The sequence below is a fragment of the Mercenaria mercenaria genome, chromosome 15, assembly GCF_021730395.1.
Source record: "Mercenaria mercenaria strain notata chromosome 15, MADL_Memer_1, whole genome shotgun sequence".
Lineage (NCBI taxonomy): Eukaryota > Metazoa > Mollusca > Bivalvia > Venerida > Veneridae > Mercenaria > Mercenaria mercenaria.
Window position 1 is genome coordinate 45,286,422 of NC_069375.1, and position 22,951 is coordinate 45,309,372.

The following is a 22,951-nucleotide window of genomic DNA, read 5'->3' on the forward strand; positions in this document are numbered from 1 at the left end:
ATGTTACTCTTTTACGCATCTACCCGTACCCTGTTAATATTCACTGAAATGTTAGTATAAACACATGAAAGGGCTGGTGTTTAAGTAGATACAGAATTTGTATGGCGTAAGCTATCCCTTGTTATTTCCCGCGGGTAATGCAATGTACGTGGAACAAGGTCTTTATTAAGCTTTGTCCGTCCCTACTATATTATTTCTTGTCTGGTCAATGCTGTCTTTGTATTCAACTTCCGTAGTAACAAAAATAACAAACACTGTGTAAGTTTGTTTAGAACACAATCTTAAAAATATCTGACAACTATGAAGGTTGCATGTGATTTGAGACTCGCCAACAAGGCTGATAAATCTAAAGGCTGCATTTGATTTTGATACTGGTAAACAACACTAAATGAGACTGACAAATGGAAAAGTTACATTTCACTTTTGTCAGTAATACTTAATGAGGCTGACAAATGGAAAAGTTGAATTTGTTTTTTCTTAATGAGACTGACGAATGGAAAGGTTGCATTTGATTTTTATCAACAATAATTAATGAGGCTGACGAATGGAAACGTTGAATTTGATTTTCCCCAACAGTACTCAATGATGCTGATGAATGGGAAGGTTGCATTTTATTTTCGTCAGCAGTACTTTATGAGTCTGCCGAATGGGAAGGTTGCATTTGATTTTTGTTAACAGTACTTAATGAGGCTGAAAGATGGAAAGGTTGAACTTGATTTTTGTTATCAGTACTTAATGAGCCTGACGATTGGAAAGACTGCATTTGATTTTCATCAATAGTACTTAATGAGGCTGACGGATGGGAATGTTGCATTTGATTTTTGTTTACAATACTTAATGAGGCTGACGAATGGGAAGGTTGCATTTGATTTTCGTCAACAGTACTTAATGAGGCTGACGAATGGGAATGTTGCATTTGATTTTCGTCAACAGTACTTAATGAGGCTGACGAATGGAACGGTTAGGTTTGAATTTCGTCAACAGTACTTAATGAGGCTGACGAATGGAAAAGTTGAATTTGATTTTTGTTAACAATACTTAATGAGGCTGATAGATTGAAAGGTTGAATTTGATTTTCGCCAACAATACTTAATGAGGTTGCATTTGATTTTTTTAACGAAACTGACGGATAGAAATGTTGATTTGATTTTTTTGCAACACTTAATGAGGCTAACGAATGGAAAGGTTGTATTTGATTTTTGTTAACAATATTTTATTAGTGTGACAAATGGAAAGGTTGATTTTGATTTTTGTAAGCAATATTTAGTGAGATTGACATCAGGAAAAATTTAATTTAATTTTGAGACAGGACATTAAAACTACTTTATGAGGCTGGCAAAAAAGACGGTTTATATTTCATTTTGAGACTGGTCCTCGATACTTACAGAAGCAAACAAATGGAAAGTTTACATTTCAGTTTGAGACTTGGTTATTAATACTTAATGTGACTTACAAACTGCAAGCCCACATTTTATTTTGAGCCTAAATCAAGAGTATTCAGGATGTCACAAAGAATTCTTTATTGACCTTAAACTTCATCTTTTTTCCCTCTATTTATTCATCAATCATTTTGACAGATTTATTGCTGCAAAGTCATTTGCTGACACTATGTTTTATAACGTCTTATGTCATTATTGTGCTGAAAACACGCAATAGAGTACCGAAGTTTACAGTCTCAAAGATGCTTTATAATATTGGATAATAGTGTTCTTACAAATGTTGCTTTCGACTGGATTTTCTTCAGAGTAAATACCGATATTTCTATTTCAGCTGGTAAAAAGTAGAACTTCATCAAATATATCTACAGAGACACTTGTAATCTCCTGAAATTTATGTGTTCAAATTATGTTAATAAATACATGTGCATCGATAAACATTTGTTGCTTTTTAATTATGTCAGTTATATGAACTTGAGTAATTGCCCTGGCAAGTCGAGACCGTATTTCTCTCCTTAAACACACATTTATAACCATTAAGCTATAAAAAAAAAATCTTCGTTTTGTAAAACTTACATGCATCCCGTTCTTCACAGATTTCATTCTTTTCTGGATTTGAGGGGTGTTACATATTTTATTATCTCAATCAAACTGAGTTTGCTATTATTTTGCATGGTTGCGTTATCTGCTTCCAAAGGGTCTTCTTACTATTCCAATAGAAATAACTTGCAAAACTGCAAGTTCACATCGACTGTTCAAAATAAGCACATTCAGCGAATTTATATCCCCCGCCGAATAAGTTATGTACAAAAGGACCGTTCTTCGTTTCTTTTTTTGGTTCCTACTTTTTATAAAATCAAGGTGGAACACTCTTTCCTATAGTAATCTGTATTTCTATTAAGTTTCAGAAAGATCCATCAATGGATTACTTTATTTAGTGGGAATTAATAGATTGTAAACTAATTTAAGTGCAACAATTCTGGTTAATGAAGTGATCCTGAGGAAATTGCCCGTGCACAACCGCCCTATAGTGATCTACATTTGTATAAAGTTTCATGAAGATCCATCAATAGGTTAGTTAGATACAGTGAAAATCCCTATTTTTACCAAAGCAAAGAGTAAAACTCTGCTTTTAGTGGGTCAAAGCTCATTTGCTTATTAATCATTATGTGAGGTTTTTTCTAATTTAATCACTTTTTGAATTATAAGCATTTTCATATTTTGACCAGTAAAAGGGAAAAACTTTTACTGGGTCAAGAGGGTAATACAGTATTTGAGCAATGACCATCTGCTAATCAATAATTATGTTATGTTTGAAAGCTGAAACACTTTCTAAATAATGATCATTTTCAATATCTTTCAAACAAATCAAGGGGAGAAACTCTGCTTTTACTGGGTGAATGGGGATAAAACTGAATGTGAGCATAATTCATGTCCTTATAAAGAATTGCATTAGGTTTGGTGATTCAAGTTTAAACACGTTTTGAATTATAAGCTTTTAATTTCAGAAGGACGGACGGATGCACGAACGCATGCACTCATGTACTCACGTACGTAGGCACTGATGAACAGCCGGATGGATAACGCCAAAAATATCCCTTCGATTTCGATGGGGGATAATAAAACACACCGTTATTAAATAGGTTTTGAAGCCAAAAGGTTGTATTTATCTGCTTATCTGGGGTGGCTAACTCGAAACTTACGATATCGCTGAATTTACGAGGTTATTTACGACATTGTTAAGGTAACACTAGGGCAACTCTATGTGAGAAAAAAGCAATGCAAATGCAATATGTATAAGATCATGTGCTAATTAGTAATTATTTTACGTTTGGTAATTGAAGCTGAAACACTTTCTAACTAATAAACATTCTCAATATTTTTCAAACAATTAAAGAGGAGAAACATTTTACTGGATGAAGGGGATAAAACTAAATGTGAGCAAAGGTCACGTCCTTATAAAGAATTATATCAGGGGTGGCTAACTCGAAACTTACGATATCGCTGAATTTACGAGGTTATTTACGACAGTGTTAAGGTAACACTAAGGTAACGCTATTTCGATAACTCAAAGCATACCTTATCAACCTCGTATGTTGAGCCTGACATACGATTCCGTAAATGTAAAAAGTGCATAAAAATGAAACGGGAATCTTTCACATTTGTAAATGTCCTATCTTTAAGGAAAAATTATATAACAACTTGTAATTATTTCCTTCATTTTTTTGTGTTGATTTAGTTTAACTAAAGCAATTAGAAAATACTTATTAAACCCCAGAGATTTTTGGAACTTCGTGAAATCGTTCTAAAGGTCGTTTATGCTGTTGTCTAAAAGTGTCAGTATATGTATATTCATCGGATGTCAGAGATTTTCGTATTTGAAAGTGGCAAATTAGACATTTCAGAAATATTTTAAAAAAGAATTTCGTGTAATAGTTGTTGATTCTACGGAAGCGTGAAAGGGCCATCAGACGCAAATACGTTTTATTACGTTACGGCCGCGGAAAGTATATAATTATAGTTGATATAATTATTTATCGCCTTTTTCAGACATATAAAAAAACACCCGGCCCAGTTAGCCTATAAGTAATTGTTTGTTTGTTTTGGGTTAAACGCCGTTTTTCAACAGTATTTCAGTCATGTAACGGCGAGCAGTTAGCCTAACCAGTGTTCCTGGATTCTGTACCGGTACAAACCTGTTCTCCGCAAGTAACTGCCAACTTCCCCACATGAATCAGAGGTGGAGGACTAATGATTTTAGACACAATGTCGTTTATCAAATAGTCACGGAGAACATACGCCCCGCCCGAGGATCGAACTCACGACCCCGCGATCCGTAGACTAACGCTCTTACCTACTGAGCTAAGCGGGCGGGCTGGGCCTATAAGTAAACAGTGAATAAAATTCGTATGAAATTAATGGCTTACAATAGGCACCCTAATGTGTTTTCTAGTAAAAGAAGTCAAGTACCACATTTGTGATCAGGAAAAGTTAATAGGTTCTTATGTAATTGTACTAAAACAGTTTGTAACTGATCAATAATACATTGAATATATACAATAGCGACACAATTATAAACAATATGTATATATATGTTAGGTAAATTTGAATGGTAAAGGCAAAGCGCCGACAGTGGTTAGTTAGGGAGGTTGTGTCCCAACCTCCTCCACAGGATAGTTTGTGGTGGGTGGGGGGGTCCCAAGGAATAATAGGAGATATGATATGAAAACACACTTTGGTGCGCTGTTTTTATTTAAAAGAAAAAATTACTCTTTCCACTCCGTGGTCTACCCCGGGTATTAATATTAATTTATGGTTCATTTGTAATGTGTCTCTCTTGCGATGGAGGTCTCGGTTGCAACACAGGACTTATTTTTTTGGGAGGTGAATGTATAATATCTTCTTGATGGAGCTCCGGGGTTTACTCATAAAAGTAAAATTAAATGTAAAAATGTTCAAAAAATTTTACCCAAACAATCACAGTTCCGTCTTAATTGCTGCCCATGCTGAAAAGGCCATTATTTTCTATGAAAACATTTTCTTCTTTCATACAATGACGAGGATTTTTGCTAAAAGACTGGATATCAGTATAACTTGCCACACATAAAGAGCAGAATGCCATTTAAAAAATTTGGGTTTGCGACGTAAAATTAAAATAAAACTTCATTAGGTTAAAAAATCAAATACATATTTTAAAAATAATGATTACAGCATAAATGAAGTTTCATCAATTGACCTTGATACCACATGTCCACGCGGCATTACCTATCGTCTGCATATGACGCTTCAACAGCAACTTCGCGCTTAAAATTCTTCAAAACAAGTGAAATAAACCGCACCTTTTGTCCATCAATGATATTTTGATAAAAAAGAATTACATATAAATTATAAATGAAAAAATTATTAAGTTTCAAATGATTTTGTTTTTGGCACCAACAAATTGATCGGTTTATTTTGAATATTAACCATACGTTGACATCAGATTAGGTTTGGAAAAAATGAATTTTATTGAAGATAAAATAGCCAGAAAACGTTGGTATGTAAACTTTTCTGGTGGAGGATGTAATTAACCCCAACCTCCCAATTCCCAGGTTCCGTAAATTATTGCACCGGTTTTAAGTGCCAAAGTACGAAATGACGATGGGAGGGGTGCGAATTTCAATCGGATCCGAATGTTACACGCGAATGAAAAATGCATTCCTTTTGAATGTTTGGAAACAGCTATTTGGTGGGTATTTAACACCCTATTTTATTACATATATAGGGGAGTCAGGGCGTAGCGCATCCAGTTCTGAAGCTACTCAGCGGGAGGATGTGAAAAGGGGAAACATCTTCCGTTTGTGTGGGTCAGTTGAATCTCCCCACGGGTAAACATTCGGGGAATAGAAATAGAACTTGTGGCTTCTTTAAAAGCGACCGGCCGGTTGACCTGCGTAGATCTATAATGCACATGACGGGCACGTAGCTCAGCACACAATTACGCACAGCATATCGTCATTTTTCGACAATAAAAAAGAAAAGAAAAAGAAATTCAAATAAATAAAATTTGAAGGCTAAGGGGTTGAGATAAAAAGATGAAATTAAGATTCAAAGAGGCTTTTGCCACATTATGTTGAACTGTGATAGAGGTATACAGTACATCCTGCCTTAGCGGTCACCTACAGGTATTAATTAAGCAGCCACTTGCCTTAAGTAGCCAATCTAGAAACTTCCCAAACTGACGTACTATTGTTCCGAACGAAAAGCTCTAAGATATTGTTTTGATAAAAATTAAGGCAACACATTTGACCCTCACCCTTTGGCTGAACTAAAATAACTGGAGCTTATTTGAAACTAAAGAGTGAAGATCAAAGTTTATACTGGTATCTACAAGAGACATAACTTATTTGAGACAGACATTATGGATATATTTAAAGCTGTAAAATTAACGTGAAAGTACACGAATATACTTTTTTTAGATGATAAATATATAAATTTTTATTCTTAAAAATAACTCGCACAATTTTAAAAGCAATGGTATGTGTAAACGTGTAACAAGAATTATCATTAAGTTCAACACATCTGACCGAATGAGTTTTGCTGTTGTTAGTTTAAATTCTAAATTTGAGTAAAGTAAGTCGAAAAATTTGACGGGAAATTAATCCTCTACTCTTCTTGAAATGTAAATAGATATACATTCATCTCTAGTTCAATTTCTGTACATTTACAGTATTAAGGTTTCTGTCTGTTTATATCATTCGATCGCAGTTATCAAAAGCTTTTCTTCCTCATTGTGTTTTACAAATGCAATGACACTGCAACTTATGTTCATATTACCAAGTAATGAGATCCAAGCAACTTTAAAGGCAAAAGAATTAACTGCGGCATTCATTTCACTATTTACATTTAAAAGCAGTTTCATTGGACCATTTTTTCCTTTAGTATTGTAGACACTTTTGCTTTTAGTAGTGTTAAGATTGTGATGCAAATGTATCTGAAAACAATACTGCCCTTTTTTGATAAAGTAATTTTTTTGACCGCTAAACTTAAATTCATATTTTTCCGGGTAAATCTTTTGAAGATTACAAAAATTTCTTTACAAACTGTCTGAATCATGAAAGGATCATGAAAGGATATCAAATTATGTTTAACCTGTCATCCGCTTTTTGAAATAGTGGAAAAAACTTTGTTGATATAAATCTACTTTTTGAGCAAGGTAAGCATTTAAAGTGCGCGTCTACAATAAAAATTATTATATGAATGACAGTTGTAAATATTTACTAAACTGTAGGACTAGGATACCAAAATCTGCATTAGGCAAGACATTTTATTTTACCGTATCCCAGAGTGTCAGATATGCATATATGCAACAGAAATGTTTTATCAATCACTGAACTAGCTAATTACATTAAAATGTGGAACATCTTAATTGAACGACTGAAACGTCGAGATCCGATATTTCTTCAAAAATGTCCTCGTAAGTAGGAGTCCGAAATAATGCGTTAATCACACAGCAAATATATGATCTAAGAAGAAGGAAGTATAAATATTATTATAACAAACCCTACGAAATCTCAATTTATATAATATTGACTGAAAATTACCTAAACACGTTGGATTAAAAAAAAAATGTTTTGATGAACATCGGAAGGTTTATACCATAAATTCAAAAAGTGACTTGCATGTTTGAGGTCATTTGAAGATCTTTGCAAATTTTCTTTTATATTTGTATCTCGAAATAAATTTTTTACTAAAAAAAATGCATTGCTCAATACTTTTTTTAAAGGGCAACTTTATATGGTTTAAAATGATAGTTGCCTTGCAGGCAGACGAAAAAAACCCATATTGTTTTAGGAAATTACCTCTACATCGATTTAAAAAACAACAGAAATGGGAAAAGCTAGATTATAAATGAAAATTAATAAGAAAGTTAAACAAAACTTAATTTCTTTCATTTTCTATCTATTTACGATATAGATAAGGAACCATTTTTTTACCTTAAGATACGGCATTACTTAAGGTATCTCGTATCTTACGAGAAGATTGAGTTAATCAAGAAAATCTCTAAGAGCAAGGAAAGGTGACGTTACGACTACCTTAGGACTTAAGGGACCTTTGTGTTAGTTACCCAAGGTTTGTATGATGGAATATTTCTGCCACGAGATAGCTAGATAGCTCTCGCGATACTTCAAAAATATCTTGATAAAGCGAAGTTTAGTTTTCTGAAAAGATTATCTCAATATTGGAAGGTTTCCTGGAAATATTATTGCGAAAATCTACACTATTTTCTCGATACCTTTTGTGTAAGTGCCCACAACTGCCATTTATTAGCTAGATAAGCTTTCTCGATACTTTCAAAAATTATTTTGATATTTCGAACTTTTCTGAAAAGTTTTATCGCCATAACCTAAAGTTTCCTTGAAATAAAAAGCATATCGAGAAATAATTATTTATTGCGATAATGTTTTCAGAAAAATCTTTTCTTGAAAGTTTAAAATATTATTGCTTTAGCTATCGGGCATCTTGTGGCATTTCCAAGCATCAACGCGAAATTTTGCGCTAAAACATTTTCAAGAAATAAATAGAAATATCTAAAAAATATTATTTATTGCTGAAATGTTTTCAGACGAAATGCACAAATTTCCTGGAAAGTTTACAAATTATCGTTATAGCTACCTAGCTATCTCATGGCAGAATATGCTTCAATAGGTTTGTTGATTCATACTTTTTGAATTATAATTTTTTAATTTTAAAAGGACGGACGGATGTACGCACTCACTTATTCACTCACGTACGCAGGGGCGGACGAACAGCCAGACGGATAACGCCAAAAATATCCCTCCGACTTCAGTGGGGATATTATTAAATAGATTTTGAAGCCAAAACGGTGTATTTATCTGCTAATCTGGGGTGGCTAACTAAAAATGTACGATATTGCATCTGAATTTACGATGCTATTTACGACATTGTTAAGGTAACACTAAGGTTTACTATGAACGCTATTTCGATAACTCTAAGCATACATTATTAACCTCGTATACTGAGCCTGACTTACGATACCATAAATGTGAAAAAGTGCATAAAAATGAAACGGGAATCTTTCACATTTGTAATTGTCCTATTTTTAAAGAAAAATTTGTATAACAACTTGTAATTACTTCCTTTAGTTTTGTGTTGATTTAGCTAAATTAATGCAACGGTCACAAAACCGTACGATGTCCGTACGGTTTTAAAAAATCGTATAAGTCCAACAATTTTAGAATCCTTACGGTCTCTGTACAATCATACGATCTTTAGAGGATGCAATCGTAGGATATCCGTACGGACATCGCTCAAGTTTCAAGTTTATTGATAAATTCAGAGCATATAAGGGCATGTGACATGGATGACATATAACAGTGTAGCATTGTTATATCAGATGGCAACACAACTATTATATAACGAAAGTTTTTAAAAATGTGGAGGATAAGACATCGATTATTTTAACCAGAAAATCATGAGTATTCCATCCTCATCCATATTCAATCCTCATCCAATCTGATCTACAAAATTTACAACAGACATAAGGTCCCTTCCCAAAGCATAAAAATATGAAAAAAAATAAAATCAAAATAAACCCTGTCCGACCACAAGATGGAAAACTCATTAGATCTACTACCCAGCCAAAAAGAGAATACGGGCCATTTACAGGTTAAATTGATATTTTTTTTTATAAAATATCGACAATTTTAACAGTGTGTCTTTATAATTGCTGTTCATAAATCATGAAACTTTTACAGCATTTGGATTTTCAAAATGATACTTGTCAATATACATCTTTTTTGCATTAGACAAATAACTACAATTAAAAAGATAGTGAAATTCATCAGCTAAAAGATTCGAAGCACAAAGATGACAATAATTTTATTCTCTGGGAATATAACTGTATCTACCCTTCTCCACTGGTAACTTTTGGTAAGTGCAACGTAACTGCAAGATCAGTTTTTAATACAAACTCCTCTTTATACATTCTATAGTTAGGGCATGTATTTTAATTCTAAACTGTACTATTCCTGTTCTGAATAAACTTTAACTCAGTTTTCAACAACTTTCTTAAATACATTACTAAATTAAACACTTTGATTTAACCAATAACAAGAAATATTAAGACTGTTTAGGCCTTCACAAACACACTCAATCCAAATACATTTCACATCACTTACAGTAGATAGTACATATGCGATTTTATACAATGTCAAACATATTTTACCTTCTTTAGAGTTAATAATTTTACTCAAAACACTAAGAAGTCTGCATTTGATTTGTAAAGAGAGTGGTAAAACACCTAACTCAAGATACAAATACAATATGCTGGACTGTTTCATATTCAAAATATTATAATTTATTAAGATTTAATTACTTTAATTGAAACATATCTAAACAACTTAGATTTTCAATTCCCACACTTCCAATCCATACATTAAAATAGGAGCTATCATTGTATCAATAAGAAAAATTTGCATATCTATAGGTAAACACAATTTCCTTGATTTTGTTAATAGCAGCAAACATTGCTTTTCTAGCTTGATCTAGCATATATGATTTAGTTTGACTAAATTTACCATTTAAGGAGAATTGAACACCAAGAGAAGAAAAATGATCTACAACTTCTAAACATTATGTAAAACTGTACCCTTGCAAGGTAATATCATCAATCCTATTTAGTTTTTGTTTCAGCAGTACAACAGATGACATAGTTACCAACAAACTCTCCAAATTCAGGAATAAGAAGTTTGCATGTTAGACCACATATATTTATGAAGGAAAATTTAATATCATCTGAACTTTTTAGATACAAAATTTATTGTCTTGAACATCCTTCGTAGTATTAATAACATTTGAGTTATTGTGACAATATTTGTATCCCAGTTTGTATAATTAAAATAAATTGAACTTGATACATGAACATAATGATTAATCAATACTATAAGAAATGGCATTATTAACAAAACAGTCATCAGCGCAATTTACTAATGAAACAGTTATTAAATGAACTGTTAACATAATCAACTTCTTAAGTAACATTTACAGTATTTGCAGTTATATGTTCGATAGGACTTGAAATGGCATTATTTTCTAAATGAACAAAACAGTCAACAACTAACGTTTGCTGGAATTAATTTTAAGATTACAAACTGAACTGTTAACTTTTTACACAGCAGTATTTACAGTGGCATGTTCAATGTGACAGAAATGGAATTACTTTCTAAATAATCAAAACCATCATCAACAGAGTTGTCTGAACAGATATCAGTACATTTTACTGAAGAGAAATAAAAAAAAAATCCTGAAGTATCAACTCAACTTTATAGTAATAATATTTACACTCGTAGTAGCATGTTCAATATCGTTAACAAAATTTACTAAAGAAAAATTATTCACTGAATCGTCAACTTTTTGAGCAGCAATATTTACATTGGAAAATGTTATATGACTAGAAAAAGTATGGTTTTCTAAACAAACAACACAATCATTGGCACAATTTGCCGACTTTAAAATTTCCATTGAACAGTCAACTTTTTAACAAAATCATCACCCAAGTTTTATATTAAAATAACCAATTTGGCAAATGTTTTAAAATTGCCCTATTTTAAATACAATTTAAAAAGGTCAACTTGTTCGAAGAATTCTTATCATCCGACTTTTTACTAATTTTAGTCTAATTATCTTCTTAGTGATGAAAACGTGTTTGTATTCGGATTGTTTTTACATTCTTTTTTATACACATTAGGTAAATGCTTGGCCATATAGGATCACTCTAGCGTTGACTAAAAGCTTAAATTTTTGTGCCTAAATTTGGGTCAAAATCCCTACTTTCTTCAAATATTTATTGTAAACAAGAAATGTCCGTTTTGGCACTACATGTATATTCAATATTAAGTTTCGCTTCCGCTCAAAAGCACATTTCAAAGGTATGGTGGCTGATTTCATGTGTTTGTGTTGGCGAGGCGAAATGTCGAAGTAAGGAAAACACGAAAGTAGCGTAACATTGAAGGCGAAATAAAGAAATTTCAGAGGCGGACACATAACTTTTATGTTAATCACTTTTCGTATCGGCGAGTATTAAAACTTCGTTATTTCGCTTTCAAGTTGAATGTTTCGTTACTTCGTGTATTCGCCTCGGAAGGCAAAAGACGAATACACGAAAGGTGAGCTGTTTGCGATCTTTCGTTACTTCGACCCGCAGACACGAACACACGACAAATGTTTCGTGTAGGGACTGCTTTAGTACACTACAATAATGGCGCAAAATGGGGCGTAATGTATATATAAAATTAATACCAGAGATGAAATACTTGAAGAGTGACATGTTTTTTTTTACATAATTATGAAACATTTTCTGTCATAAATTGAGAATATGTTTTGTATAAATTGTTACACACATTATCTAGATATCATTCAGAGTTCAGGTCGGAGTAATCATATGCCCCGTAAGACTGACAGAAGCTTACTGTATGTACAAATTTAACACTAGTGATAAAATATCTACACAATGACATCTTTTATGGAATATAAATCATCACCTTGCGTTTTAGGACAAATACTATTTTATAAATGGTAAAACACATTATTTAGATACCCGCCGATACGAAAGGACACAGGACAAATAAGCAGTTGTCGACATTTCGTGTTTTCGTGTCTTGTCATTTCGACCCGCTAACACGAACAAATATGCATTAGTCCGACCTTTCGAGTTTTTGTTACTTCGACATTTTGCCTCGCCGACACGAACACACGAAATGGCAGAAATCAGCCACCATACAAAGGACTTAGTGTCGTTGGAAAAAACATGTGCCAAGCTACAATTTGATACCTTTCAAACGTTTGTTTTTGCCAATCATATGCCTGGCGAGACTGTATAAAAATGTGCTAGGCGTCCTAAAGATATGTAAATAATTATGACGAAGAAATGTCCGTTTTGACACTATATTTAGTGTAATGCTGCTCAAAGGCACATTACCAAGAACTAAGTGTAGTTGGAGAGAACATGTGCAAAGCTTCAATATGATGTCTTTTAGATGTATTTCTACCAAACAATAAGCCCTACGAGAACACCATGCGGGTAAAGAAATATACAAGCAGGGATGAAATTTACCCGAAGAAAATTGGCAATTGAAAGAGAGAGGGCCCACGTTTGCGGCTTGATATTGTTATTTCGTAAACTAGGTAAATGCTTGGTCATATGGGATTACCCTAGCGTTGATTGCAAGCTAAACTTTTGGGTCCTAAATTTAGATTAAAATCCCCACTTTCTACAAATATATGTATATTAACGCAAACAAGAAATGCCGGTTTTTGGCACTATATTTTTAATTTTAACCTTCTCTTCCGTTCAGCTCAAAAGCACATTTCAAAGAACTTAGTGTCGTTGAAAGGAATAGGTGCCAAGCTACAATTTTATAACTTTCAAATGTATTTCTACCAATCATATGCCTGGCGAGGTTATATAAAATGTGCTGGCCATCCTGATGATATTAGGAAAATCATTTGTTTTCTAAAAATGAGTTTTTTTACAAGACTTTTAACACGTTTGTACGAAAACAGACGTGTGAGACAAAAATAGCTATAAAATGTATTTTAGGAAATCTGTATAAAAATTCATCCTTTCCGCGACCGTAACCTAATAAAATGTAGTAACGTCTGGTGGCCCTCTCACGCTTCCGAAAGATCAACATTTATTACACGAAATTCATTTTGAAAATATTTCTGAAATGTCTAGGTCTTCAGCTCTCAAATACGGAAATATCTGACATTCGAGGCATATACTGACAGTTTTAAAAGGACCTTTTGAACGATTTCACAAAGTTCAAAAATTTTTCCATATACTCTTGCTCCGTTGCGGACCCCAGTTGGATTTTGGGATTTGTGTTTATTCCGAGTGCAAATAATTTTTAGTAGATGAAAAGCTGACATGTCGTGCTAAAGCCCAGGCATTCTCAAATCTTTAGAAAGTGCTAAAAATTGACTCCTCATTAGAAAAATAAAATAGAGTAGGCCCTTACTATAGACCAATGCAAATGCGATTCACTTCCGGGAAAAGCTGAAGTCATTTTCTGTGTTGTCAAAAACATCTTAATATCAGCATTTCTTTTCTCGAAAAGTTTTTTTTTTCAAAAATAATTCTGTTTTTCGTGAAACATTTCTGGTTATCGTATGCAGAAATATGCCACCATAAGAACGAGAACCTGTGGCTTGTTGTGAAAGCGACTGGCCAGTATGACCTGCGTAGATCTATAATGCACATGACAGACACATAGCTCAGCATACTAACATACACACAGGCATGTCGTCATTTTTCGACAATAAAACATAACAAATATATAAAAAAGAAATTCAATTAATAAAATTTTAAGGCTAAGGGGATGAATTGCAAGATGAAATGAAGATTTAAAGAGACATTTGGACACATTTAACCTTGAACTGTGATAGAGGTATACAGTACAGCCTGTCTTAGCCGCTCAACCATAGGTATTAATTAAGCAGCCACACGCCTTAAGTGGCCAGTCAAGAAACTTCCCAAACTGACTTTTCTATTGTTGCGAATCAAAAGTTCTAAGATATTGTCTTGACATAATTATGGAATTATGGACAACACATTTGATCCTCATCCTTGGCTAATTCTACAATACGGGGGCTTATTTGAAATTGAAGAGGACTTTTATTTTTTGTTGTTGGATTTAACGTCGCACCGACACAATTATAGGTCATATGGCGACTTTCCAGCTTTTGAAGGTGGAGGAAGACCCCAGGTGCCCCTCCGTGCATTATTTCATCACGAGCGGGCACCTAGGTAACCACTGTTTAAACTGGTATCTACAATGCATGACATAATTTGTTTGAGACAGACATTATGGATATATTTTAAGCTGTAAGACGTAAAGTGTACTTCATAAAATAATATACTTTTTCTAGTATGATCAATATATTATTTTTTATTCATTTAAAATACTCATACAGTTTTGAAGCCATGCTATGTGTAAACGTGAAACAAGAAGTTAGATTTAACACATCTGACCGAGTTAGTTTTGCTATTTTTTTGTTTAATTCTTTTTTGGTATTTAATTTCTATCGAAGAATTTGACAGGAAACTTAATCCTCCACTCTTCTGGCAATAAAGTAGACATACAGTTCGTTTTCGTAAACATCATGTTTGTAAACATTAAAAATTGCGTTTTGTAACCTTAACTCAGGGCTCCATATTTAAGTGAGTCTTGTATAAGAAAAACGTGGGCTCAAGCTAAAACAAAACATATTAATCAAAAAGTACAAAGGTCATTTTGTAAGTAGAGAAATTTTGGGTTGAAAACGTGTAAACACGTATGACCTAATCGAACTGTACATACATCTCAAGTTGATATAACACGTCATTTTAATCTTTTGGATTTACTAATATTTACAGTATTAAGATTATCAAGAGTTTTTTTTTCTCATATGGTTTACAAATGCTTGTATTCATATTACCAAGTAAATAGATCCAAGCAATTAAAAAGGCAAAAAAGACTTACCTTGTTGTATTCATTTCGCTATTTACATTTAAAAGCAGTTTCATCGGACCATGTTTTCTATAATAGTTTAAATACATTTTGCATTAAGCAGTGTTTAAATTATGATGCAAATGTACTTGATAACATATATTGTCAATTTCATACAGTGAATATATTTTGACTGCTAAACTTGATCCAGTATCATATTTGGTAAAGCTTTTGAAAATTACTAAAATTTCTTTATTGACGCTATGAATCGTGAAAGGACCGTGAAAAGGAAAAAAAAAGGAAATCAAATTATGCATACACATTATGTAATAGTTGTACAACTTTTGTTGATATAAATCTACATTTGAGCACGGTAAACATTTACAGTAAAATAAAAGTGCGCGTCTGCATTAGAAATTATTATATGAATGACAGTTGTGAAATATTTACTAAGTTGTAGGACTAGGAGTACAAAATCTGCATTAGGCAAGTACATTTATTTTGACCGTAATCTAGAGTTTTAGATATGCATAATGCAACAGAAATGTTTTATCAATCACTGAACTAGTTAATAAATTACATTGAAAAGTGGAACATCTTAATTGAACGACTGAAACGTACGTCGAGAATATATCTTCAAACATGTCCTCGTAAGTAGGAGTCCGAAATATATGCGTTGATCACACAGCAAAATATATGACATAAGACAGAAAAAAGTATCAGTATTATATAGCTAAAATACAAAATATCGTTTCATATAATATTGACTGAAAATATTCAATATTCTATACACGTTTTGAATTTATAAAAATAATGTTTTGATGAACCAGAAAGTTTAAAAACTGACTTGATTGGGCAAATAAGATATGGAACAAAATGGCAAAGATGTTTCCCGTTTGCGAAGAAAGCACCAAATTTTGTATGACTTTTAGAGATACAAAATCCGACAGGAGGAGGAGACAAGCTCTGTCTGCCCTTTAACCGCCTTTTAAATCAATTTAAAGGCAGGTAAATGACTTGAAATAAAAATGTTTTTCCTTTAAATTGAAATTTATAATCTCTATATTTCATATTATCTAAACATGGATGACATATTACTGGACATGGACCGACCACCTTTTGGTATTGACAATTATACAAAAATAGAGAAAAGTGAAAACTTTACAGGTCGCTCAACACGCCAAAAATGAAAATGTTGCAGGCTCGGTTTGATTGAGCCTGTTCATGGACGGTAGTGGAAATGTATGCTACCGTCCACGCCCTCTAGCCCCGGGTTGAGCAGAACTCAACATTTACACATGCTAAAAGTACAAAAACAATTTAGAGACATCCGCAGATGTATTCAAACGGCCGTGAACATGGAACCTTCAACCTTCAATGATACACGTGTTGAGGCGTGTAATTCCATGAAGAGCGGCGTTTGGTCCCCAGATAAAGTAAAGGGTTTGCCCCAGACGAGAAAACAATGGGCAGAAATAAAAAAAAAACTGGAATTTAGGAAGGGATCTGAGTTTATCCCAAAACACTCCTATTTCTCAAGATACATACTAAAAAGGGACGTAATCAGATATTTACTCTATTTTGAATTTTAAAACTGAGTGTGAAAAGAGGTTTCTTATGTAGAAAGCATGAAAGTTTGTATTTAGCTAAAATAAAGTATACTGGATCAGGAAAGGATTACATATACGATCTGTAGGCTTGAATCAACAAAAAAGGCCCCAAAGGGAACCTACGTTTCTATTTCAATCAAATATATCTGGAACTATTTCCAGAAGGTTAATTCATGACCTATAACCATTGACACAAAATTTATTCAATAACATTTAATAGACATTCTAAATACATGGCACAGGAAAAATGATACGAGGTCCTTAAGGCTTAAAAAGAAGATTGTTTCCTTCCGGTAACATGCTAAAAATTTAGGGTAGGTAAGTCGGTATTATTTTTATTGATTTATTGATGAAGTGAGACATTTCAAAAATTATTTTTATGCAAAAATGAATACAAATAAGGGTGTTATGCCTTTAGAGAATCAGTAAGTTGATAACTAGCATCACCATCCATGTTTTAAGCATAAAAAGTGCAGTTTTACAAAAAAGTTGAAAAAAATCTCCACGCCATCAAATTATTTATGGTCGGGTCAAAAATTTAGGGTAGGTCGGGATATCGGAAACAAACAATTTTTTGGGCCTAAAGGGGAAGTTGTTAAAATATCTCATTCAAAGGGCAAATTAATTCATTTTAATCGATAAAATATCATATTACTGAACTTAACATAAACGTAAACTGAATTCATGTATATCAGGTATAAGATATCAAAAGGTAAAAGCTATTCACATTTTAATGAACATGGGGTATTTTATATAACATACTTTAATGTACCTATATGTACATGAATAGTCCGCTTATCAATATTTGAATATTCAGTTTTCAATCCTGTTCTGTACTAGTTTCGTTCTAACATCTAAAAATAGTAACGTTGTAGTTAGTTTATTTTGACGTAAATATTAAGTGTTATACATGTAATTATTAGGGCAACGGGTCATTTTTGTGCGTTTTCTTAGGGAACATCGAAATTAGCTCTCTTAATCTTTTGTCTGTTACATTGACATAATCATGTTTTCAAATCAAATGACTCATCCAAGGACCCATAAAATAAAAGAAACTGATATCTGCACCGCTTAAATATATATCTAATAACTGTAATATTTTTTCCAGTATTTCTCTAATACATTTGTTTGACAAATATATACATGGCTGTGTTATTGCATTGGCTTTAATCGGTTCTATATAGTGTACACCATAATGGAACTCAAGTAATATAACTGGTCTATCCAGAGTCAACAGGATTAAGCAATTAAGGTATACAGACACTAAATAGGAAACTGGCGCGAAAAAATGGTACTCCTATTTTGCTCTGTAGAGTTATGTTCCTTTCCTTCTTTACAACTTTTTGCTGACATCACAAACAGATCTATAATTGACATTTAGGAAGCATTTTCATAATGCAATGAAAGCATGACAGAATTTATCATAGAAGTTAAGGTCATACACCATTTCTACAATTTGGGGAATCATTTTAGCTGATTTTGCAGTTTGTGTGTTTGGCTGAAAGACATGACCCCCATTTTTCTTTTGATTTTTTTTTCCAGCTCTGAAGATATTCTTCAAGGAAATGTATGTTACAGACATTTAAAATGGGTCCTGCTGTGTGCTGCAATCATTTGAAATTTGTCAATTTTATATAGAAAAATTAAGGCCAGCTATTTCCTATTTACATGCCTTAATGTCTCTCCCCAAACATGGACACGAATAATGAGTATAAACATAACAACTGATGTCGATAATATATTAATTATTTCAAATATCGTATATTTTTCATTAACCTTTTAAAGTTTTTTTTTACGACCATGTCATATGATCTTGATTACACATGTGTATATTGGGCATCCCTTGATTACAGTTTTCTGCAGAAAAATTTCTCATAGATACGTCTCACAAGAACCAAAATGCCAAAGTGACAAATATAAGTAGAAAAATCGAACAATGAAAGTTAAGCAAGCGTACTAATGCCATGGAAAATATGCAGGTAAACATGAAACGTTTGGAAAGTTTATTATAAGTTAAATTGCAATATTTGTCTCAAAAGAACTATCGAGCTTTTAACAGTGTTTAATGTTAGGAGTAAGACCCCGGGTGCCTTCTTCGGACATAACTTTAACCATGAACTGGTACCCGGATAAAGCCATAAATTGTTCATAAAACCAGCTTAATGGCTTACTCTTATTAAAACATAGACACTCGTGCGGGGTTTCAAACATACAAAGATACGAGCCGATACAAGCTACAGACCATATCTCAAAGGTTTACTAATTTACATCCGAATTTTACATTTGACATTATGAACAGTTACCTAACAAGTCTATTGTACATACAATACTACGGCAACGACCGAGCGTTTGTTTTCTACACTCATACCAACATGACACTATGTATGTCCATCGAAACTCGATGTACTCAATATGGGCATGTCGGAAAACTGGTTTGCACAAAAGCAGGACACCCGTCTTACACTGCTGTTCAAATTTCAAATGACGTGTGCTCTATTTGTAAACCAAGAGAGCAGCAGAAGGACAAAAATCATCAGCCGATGTCTCGAGAAAGAAAGAAGTCACTCGGCGTGATATTGAAGATTTTTAATGGTTGCAATTCAAGTAAATCTATCAATCTATATGCAAATCTGGATAGTGAGATTCCATTTAGCAATTTACGCAGTTTTAATTTGCGTTTGCCAATATAAGATGTCGTTTATGTTAACTAGAAGAAGTCACTTTTCCCGTGAGAAACCTGAAATAGTTGCAATGTGTCGATAGATGCACTGATCAAAAACCTGTCAAATTGCGGAAACAGAAGGCATGCATTAAATTAAAGATTGACGAAGATTTCAAAAACGATAACAACAAAAACTAGTATATCCTTAATTTGTGAGTTTTGCCTATACAACGGAAGGATATTAGGATATTATATAAGTAAATAAAAAATTAATATGAAATAAGGCAAAGCCTCAAAGCGAGCTCAAAGAAATCGGATTTAGCTAAAAATATTATGCATCATTTATTTGTCACACAGAAACTATTCCCTACTCACAAGAATTCAGGACAACCCATTCACTTGAAAAAGTCTACATTTAGTGTCACCATACCTGTAACAGTGAATATCATACGTTGCAAAAATTATGGGAAGCCGGTGTCACGGTGACGTCATTACCGCGTTCCCATTTCTTTCTGCTTATTAATGACATTTTAACCATTTTCTGGCCGATGCTTGATCTTTTAAATGAAAATAATATTTTTTTTTCAAACAACTGGAAAGCATTCTTTCATTATTGTTGAGTGATGAATATTTTTTAGTAATTGAATGAAGTTCTGTATTCACTCCGGAAAGAAGTACTTCCTGTGAGCACCTATCCGTTAGGGTGCGCTTTTTAAGAACTTCCGACGAAACTTTTCAAATCCATCACCAAGTGTGGAAGTATACTTGCGTTACCGTAAAGCTCGATTCTCGAGCAGGCCCTTCGGGCCTGCTCTTCGAGTTCGCTATAAAAACAGCTTTGCACACGGTTCGAATATGCGATTAGTTCATGTGTAGCAGTGAGGATTAGGTAATAGTTTACATGCAATTACCCTAACAGACACATTGTTATGTCCCATTGGCGATACACAATATGCCTGCGAGGGTCTTCGCAGTTTCAAAATAAAATATATCCTAAAATGACAGTATTTCAATGACGCATATATTTTTAGACATAACTATATATCTACTTTTTCTGTTGATTTAAAGCTGTGTCTTAGACTGTATTGTATGGAACAATACACAGAACTCTGGTGTTTTCAACATTCTAAGTCTGGCATAATTCATTTTGCCAATTATCGTTGTTTTGAACTAACTAAAGGAAAAGTCAGTGAAATAATAAACATTTTAAAATCTTAGTAAAAATTATTAATGAATACTGGTACGGGCCAAGTATCCTGCCAGAGCGCGATCAATCTATTGAAGCACACACTTTCAAGGGTAAAATTACATAGGACTCTATACGAGAAATGGTTATATTCCTCAAAATATCCAGGGCTGCTCCAGTTGCAATTTTAGACACTGTCACGATACATGCCAGTAAGCATGAGCGGTGTGATAAACTATGAATTTAAATGATTATCATTGTAATTTCTGTACAAATGTGACAAAACAAAATATATTAACGTTGGAATATAGCAAGAGAACACATCTCTTGCCAAATGTTTTCAACATTTTCATTTTTTTGGGAAGACCCAAAAACCCAATCCGACGGGAGATTGAGACTCCCTCCCTCACCTACCCCACACTCGCAGCATCTCTGCTTGGTTCGTAGCTGTGCTGCTTATATCTGACATATAATGTAATAATCATTTTTCTGATGTTCTATGAAATAAGTAGAAAACCTACCTATCAACTAATTCCTTGGACGTTACCCTGAACAAGAAATTATTCTAGGCCTTAAAATTGCAGTATTAAGTGGTATTCCTAATACTATATTTGACATAGAGCATATATCAGCTATGATAATAACTAGGAAGGTCTGCAATAGCCATTTACGTGTTGACTGAACTCCATCGGCTATACAGAGATGCAGAATATTATACTTAACTCTGACCCACACGTACAATGCTCTGCATGGTCATTTCTTATTAAATACATGATATTAGTATATAGGCTGATTTGGAACCTAACTTTCCTTATTTGTCTCATATATTATAATACTTATATTCAAAGGGAAATCAAACTATCAGTACCGCATGTACAGTATTAGTACTGTCAAATCGATGTGAGAATGAAAATTGTGCGGAACAGGACTACAGACTATATATGAAATACAGTATGTGCGTATTTGTGAACTTGTTTTATGAAATGCCCTTAATAAACCTCAAAATGTAACGAATGTTTAAACAATGATTTGATATCATTAAATACTACAATTACCTTTGTTTACTTAAGTGATTCATACTAAAAATAAAGTCTTCCTGTAAATGAGATTGTTTAAACAATTTCCCCTTTTAGGGCCTCATCTATGTCATTTGTCTTATATATAAAATGTGTATAAAATGTAACGAATAAATATTGTCTCAACAATTACAGTGCAACCTCTGTAGAGCAACACCCTTTAGGAGATACAAATATTGACTGCTATATAGAGGTGTTTGTTCTGGAGAGGTAAATTTGATAGTATATTTCAGCTTAGGGAAATTTTAATGATGTTGTTATAGAGAGGTTTTTGCTTAAGAGAGGGCCGCTCTGGAGAGGTTTTACTGTATTACTTATTGAAGTCATCAATTAACTTTATTTGGAATTTGCTTTCAGAAATATATGATTGAATGAAAAAAAAACATAGGTCCCTGTTTGGGGCATCATTTTAAGCTAATTGAAGTTAGCGAACTGCATGTATTCTCTTTTTGTGGATTCAGCACACTTCAAAATAGTAATTTTATATGAAAAGATTCGTGCTTTCTTCACAAATGGAAACATCTTTTCCCTTTAACGTATACGCTATTGCATGTTTCAGAAAGTAAAACAAAACTTAATTTCTTCAATTTTCTATCAATTTATATAATACTGACTGAAAATTTCCTATATACGTTGGGATTAAAAATATGTTTTGATGCACATCGGAATGTTTATACCATCAATTCAAAAAGTGACTTGCATGTTTGAGGTCATTTGAAGATCTTTGCAAATATTCATTAATACTCGTATCTCTTATGGTTTTGTACTAAATAAAATGCCATTGCCCAATACTTGTATTAAGGCAACTTTGTATGGTTTGAAATGATAGTTGCCTTGCAGGCAGACGAAAACAAAAACAGATATTTTAGGAAATTACCTCTATATCGATTTAAAAACAACATGAATTGGAAAAGCTAGATTATAAATGAAAAATTAATCAGAAAGTTAAACACAACTTAATCTATTTACGATATAGATAAGGCACCGTTT

At 33.1% G+C, this 22,951-nt stretch overlaps 1 protein-coding gene across 1 annotated transcript in view; it reads left to right on the forward strand.

Moving 5' to 3' along the window:
• The window catches only part of LOC128548771 (uncharacterized protein DDB_G0271670-like), a 32,921-nt gene that overhangs the window by 5,502 nt on the left and 4,468 nt on the right, over positions 1 to 22,951 (forward strand). The window lies entirely within an intron of this gene.